Source organism: Rhineura floridana, chromosome 16 (assembly GCF_030035675.1).
Source record: "Rhineura floridana isolate rRhiFlo1 chromosome 16, rRhiFlo1.hap2, whole genome shotgun sequence".
Taxonomy (NCBI): Eukaryota; Metazoa; Chordata; class Lepidosauria; order Squamata; family Rhineuridae; genus Rhineura; species Rhineura floridana.
Window position 1 is genome coordinate 30913476 of NC_084495.1, and position 6000 is coordinate 30919475.

Genomic DNA, 6000 nt, shown 5'->3' on the forward strand with positions numbered 1-6000 from the left:
CATTGTAATCACCATCCTACATTGGCTCTCAGTGTTTAATGTGTTTGCATCTTTTGAGTTCAATGGGACTGCACAGGACCACAGTTTTACTTTAGAGCAGAGGTGTCCAAGGCAATGCCCTCCAGATGTTATTGGACAACCACTCCCGTCATCCTAACCATTGGTGATGCTGGCTGGGCCAATGGGACTTGGTGCCCAACAACTAGAGGACAGCATGCTGGATGCCCCTGCTGTAGAAAGTCAATGTAAAAAAATAGATCTCTCTCTCTCTCCCCCCACCTTAATATACAGAGAACATAGTCAGCACTTGTAAATAACGAGCAACAGTGATAATTGGTCTCTCAGAGCAAACTCTTCTTAGCAAAGGTTGATGCTGTAAGCAAATAAGAATGCTTAAGGAAAAAAACCACTTGGATCTAGTCAGATGCTGATGGTGGAAAGAAATCTCTTTGTGTGGGTGCTAAGGGGTTACCAGTCGACATCGAAGAAGCCACAATGGTTATTTTAATGTAAAGTGGTGGAACATTGTTTCATATCAAAGCAGAGATTGTGAGTTTTCAAAATGCTCCGTTTTCTAGCTGTTGAAATGTAATTCTAGTATTTACTCAAAATCACTTCTATGTAACCTGCAACAAGGATTTCTCTGGTGTTCAAAAAGATGAGGTGTGTGTGTGTGTTTTATTGGCATAATTTACCAAATACATGTATCTAAGCAGCGAGGTTCCTACTCAAAGCTTGCATGGGAAAAATCCTGTCCAAGTGCCTAAGATAACTTAAGAGATTCTTTGGGATGTGAGTTTTTATTTACAGAAAATTCATGGGGGGGGGGGGAAATGAAATGGACAGCGTTCAAGTCGATCCCGAATTATGGCTACTCTATGAATAGGATTTTCATGGAAAGCAGTATTCAGAGGGAGGTTACCATTGCCTCCCTCTGAGGCTAGTCCTCCCCAGCTGGCCACAGCTGCACAAGCCAGCCCCTTCCTTGTCCGCAACTGCCAGCTGGGGGGCAACTGGGCTCCTTGGGACAATGCAGCTTGCCCACGGCTGCACAGGTGGCAGGGCACGTCACCCCTGAGCCACTCACTGTGGGGGTGATCTTTAGCTGGCCCTTGACACCCAGGAGACATGAGTGGGGATTTGAACTCACAGACTCTGGACTCCCAGCCAGGCTCTAAGGCTGGCCCAAGACATTTTGCTGCCTTAAGCAAAGGGCAAAAGGACACCTCCCTTGCAAATAGGGTTGCCAGGCTCGGGGCCTGAGAATGCTTCTGTATCTTTAAGAGAAGAGAAAATTCAGCCAAGTGCAGGTTTTCTTGCAACACTTCTTCTTCTTCTTCCCTTCATCCAGAGGTCCCAGGGCAGGTTAGAATAATTTAATCACATAATTAAAAACAGTTAAAAGCAAAACATAGGAAAATGCTCTTAGTTTCTGTGCATGTTGCTTACAACAGAATCTAAGTTTCCTGTTCCAAACAGTGGGGCAAAGAATGGAGAGACCTGCTAACCCATAAGGAGTATAGGGTTGCCATTTTTTCTACTGGTCTCTGTAGCTGTGCTTGTGGTTTTAACAGTGGCTTGTAAAGACATTGGCAGGACATATCGCTTATCTCCATGCTGTGAAAGCTTCAGTTTTTGATAGAGATGGAAGGATCTATCCTTTTCGGTTCTCTCAGTTTCTCATATTTCCAATCTTAAATTCAGTTCTCCACATTTCTGCAGCAATTCTTCAACATTTTAGTGCAAATTTCCCTTAATAAACAATTTTTATGCAGTTTTGACTAATGTGTTTTTTTGCAAGTGATTTATCCTAATATGATGCCTTTTGTATGTTACTTTCACTAGTATATTAATTGTATGCACACTTTCTCCCTAATATATCCATTCTTGTAAACATAATTGGGTCGGGGAACTGCATCACAAAATTTGGAGAACTGCAAATTTTGTCGAATGGCTGTGTTTCAGTTCTCATATTGTTTCAGAAAGTGCGAATTTGATAGATTTGTCTTTACATGCAAACAGAATCAAATTTCTCCCCCTTCCCTAGCTGCTGATTTTTGCAGAGCAAGCTGGACTCAGAGGCACAAGAGCATTCTGAGCTGTCTACCCCTCCCCCAAGTTAGTTGGCAATCTGAAAGGGGAAAAAGGGACAGTTTTGTACTTCCACGTCACCGAAATGTTAGAAACTATGCCAACATCTTTTTTTAATGGCCTCTGCAATTTCCTTATTCTCTTTACAATAGCACTGCGGAGAATGCTTTCTGGAGAGACAAGCTATTTCAAATGGTAATTGGGCTATGCATATAGTGATACTAATTTAATATGTAACAAGAACTTAAAAACTAATCAATAATGAAACACAATCCTCGATCAGAGGAGGTGCTTGTTGGCTCTGGCAAAGAAAACTTTGCAACCAGCTCGTCTCTGATGACAGCCTTATATTTATTTTAAAACTCAAGAGTTGAAACATTATCTGCCTCTGTGTTGTCACTTGCAATTATTTTTGGAACACAAACACAGGGCAGTGGGGAGGGTGGCGGGTAGAAAAGAAAGCACAACACTTGTTTGAAAAGCACATTCATATTTGATAGAGTAACACATTTTGGGAGGCTGTTTATGGTGATCCAGGGTGTGCCTTTCTTTTCCTGGACATTTTATTTATTTATTTAGTAGTCAATGTAGGCATGCATGTTTAATGTTTCATTTTCAGGGTAACCATACATTACTCAGAAGTAAGTATCACTGAGGTCAGTGGGACTCACTCCTAGGCAAGTGCCTGCTGGACTGCAGCTAGAATCTATTGCCTGGAAGATGTTCTTTTTTTCAAAGAGAATGAGATCTACTGTATGAGGGAAGTCCCTAGTTAAAGTCAGGTCCCATCTCTCCCCATGCAATTCTGGGAAATGTAGTTCTCCAAGCAGGGGCTAGGATTCTCTAATGCAAAATTCTCCGTAATGTCATCACAATACAATTTCCACAATACTTTGGGGGTGGGGGACTATTGGATTGCAGCCTTAGTCATGTCCATTCATTTCAGCGGGTCTACTCTGAGTAGAGCTAGTACTGGAGACAAACCTTAATGTGGACTAGCCACACCTCAACATTTATTTATTTATTTACCTCTGTGCCATGCTTACAATGGGGTTGAATGTGAGAGGGTTATTTCTCCACGCTTGCAGCATTTGTGGATGAATTGGCACTTTAAATCAGTTTGATTGATTGTTTGTCTAAACACCATGGTTAGTTCTGCTGTACTCATTTACACCTGGGAAGGAGCATTCTGCCAGCAGGAATGCTTTGCATGTATAAGGTGGCAAATTCTGTGGCCCTGGCATCCTGGGTGACAGGGAAAGACTCTAGACAGCCAGTGCCTGAGCAGACAATTAAGAATGACGTGGCCCAATTGCCTGACTAGGAATGGAAATATCCGCGGCTTTCAGTTCTCTTCTCCACATTTCTTCAAAAATTTGTGAATTAATTTTTTTAAAAATCCTCATGAAAATTCTCCAGCATTTTAATGTGAATTTCTGTGAATAAAACACATTTTTGTAGGCAGGTTTGACTAACGTACACATTTTTGCAAGCAATTGCTTGTAATATAATGCATTTTCTATGTTACAGTCACTCATATATTCATTTTATGCACACTTTCCCCTAACATATGCATGTTTCTAAACACTGTTTGTTTGGTGAACTGCATTGCAAAATTTGAGTAAATATGCATGTCAGAGGATAGCTTTGGTTCTCATATTGTTTCAGAAAGTGTGAATTTGATAGATTTGGCTTGAAATGAGAACTGAAATGAATTTCTTACCCATCCCTACATCTGACCAAACCTTAAGGTAAGTTCGCATGATGTGTAAGGGCATTTAGTCAGGACCTTATAGCTGGCACTTTTTGAACTCACAAACCTCATCTTGTAGGCAACATGTGAAGCAGCACAAGGACTTAATCTTACGGCTTTCATACTACTGAGAAATTATACAAAGCGTAGCGCATTTATGCTCCTACACAAAGTTTCCACACCTGCTTTGGGAAGCTCTGCTTAAATTTTGGGATTTATATTGCCACAGCAGCTGCGTCCAGATTGTCGCTATTTTGCAAGTGGGATTCAAGTGCTTACTGGCAAATTCAGGTTGCACAATGAAAGTGGATTTGGACGTCTTGCACAACAAAACCCCTCCACTCAAAACCAGACTTTTTGCGGAGAGGAAAAGTGACAGGAAAATGCACTGGAAAGTGGGAGTTAACAATTGCTTGACATGACATCAGGCATTCTCCCTGCAAACAAACTAGAATGAATACTCAATAAATAGCCAACACAGTATAGCCTCCCTGTATGGATGGGTGAATCTGTCAATTTCTGTGTCATTCAGTTGTTTTTTTCTAGCCTTAGCTTCAGTTCCTCACATTACTGCATGTTGTTTGTCTTTTTTAAAAGTCCTCATGGAAATTGTTTAGCATTTCAGTGCTGATTTCTCCCAATATAGCATTTTCTAAATGCATCACTGCCTAATATACATGTTATATGCATTTTGTACACTATTTTCACCAATGGTATACATTTTATGCACACTTTACCCTAGTATATGCATGTTTGTACACATGCTTGATTGGTGAACTGCAAGGCAAAATTAGGGGAAGTGTGAATGTCTAAGGGTGGCTGAGTATTGGTGTGTGCATTTTATTTATTTATTTGTTTGATTTATATCCCGCCCTGCCTCCCAGCAGGAACCCAAGGTGGCATTGTTTTGGACAGTGCAGATTAGTTACTTCCACCTTTAAACAGGATGCTAATTGAATTTCTCTCACATCCCTACTTCCCTGCAAACTTTGTTCAAACAAATCAGGATGAATGCTCGATAAATAGGTTGTTTGGAAGCTACCGCTATCTTTTCCTTGCTCCAGATTCAGAGAGTTTTCTAACAAGGCATCTTTGAGCGTGTCTATATTTCAAGCTCTGGAGGGCAACAGTGGAGATGTTGCTGTTAATATCACTTTCTGGCCTTTTGTCTCAAGTCAGCCATCCATGTGCATTACAGTTTGAGAGATCTTCCCCCATGCACTCCCAGCTGGCAGGATTTCTTATGCTGTTGATTCCCTCCCGTGCTCAGCTGCATGGATGTCATTTCAAAAACACTCAGCCCGTTCTTGGGGATAAGTGGTGTGTCTTTTGACTATCTGTTCTCCTAGACAAGCTACGTCGCTATTAGTCATACTCAGAATGACGGTTCACTTTTATCATCCACTGACGCTGCTACTTTCGACTCAGTGCCTTTTAGCTCAGCACTCCTTCCCTCCCTATTTGTTAAGTCACCTGAATCATTCCTGTGAGAGTTTATCATAAGAAGAGCCTGCTGGATCAGGCCAGTGGCCCATCTAGTCCAGCATCCTGTTCTCACAGTGGCCAACCAGGTGACTGGGGGAAGCCCGCAAGCAGGACCTGAGTGCAAAACACTCTCCCCTCCTGAGGCTTCCGGCAACTGGTTTTCAGAAGTATACTGCCTCTGACTAGGGTGGCAGAGCACAGCCATCATGGCTAGTAGCCATTGATAGGCCTGTCCTCCATGAATTTGTCTAATCTTCTTTTAAAGCCATCCAAGCTGGTGGCCATTACTGCATCTTGTGGGAGCAAATTCCATAGTTTGACTATGCGCTGAGTAAAGAAGTACTTCCTTTTGTCTGTCCTGAATCTTCCAACATTCAGCTTCTTTGAATGTCCACGAGTTCTAGTGTTATGAGAGAGGGAGGAGAACTTTTCTCTATCCACTTTCTCCATGCCATGCATAATTTTATACACTTCTATCATGTCTCCTCTGACCCGCCTTTTCTCTAAACTGAAAAGCCACAAATGCTGCAACCTTTCCTCATAAGGGAGTCGCATCGTGAGATGTGTGTTCTCCTAAGTGTTAGAAAAACATATAACGTAGGGATAGGCACAGTCGTGCTGTGGTACATTCTGAAGCGCAGGTGCTCTTCTTGACAACCCTTACAGCAGTC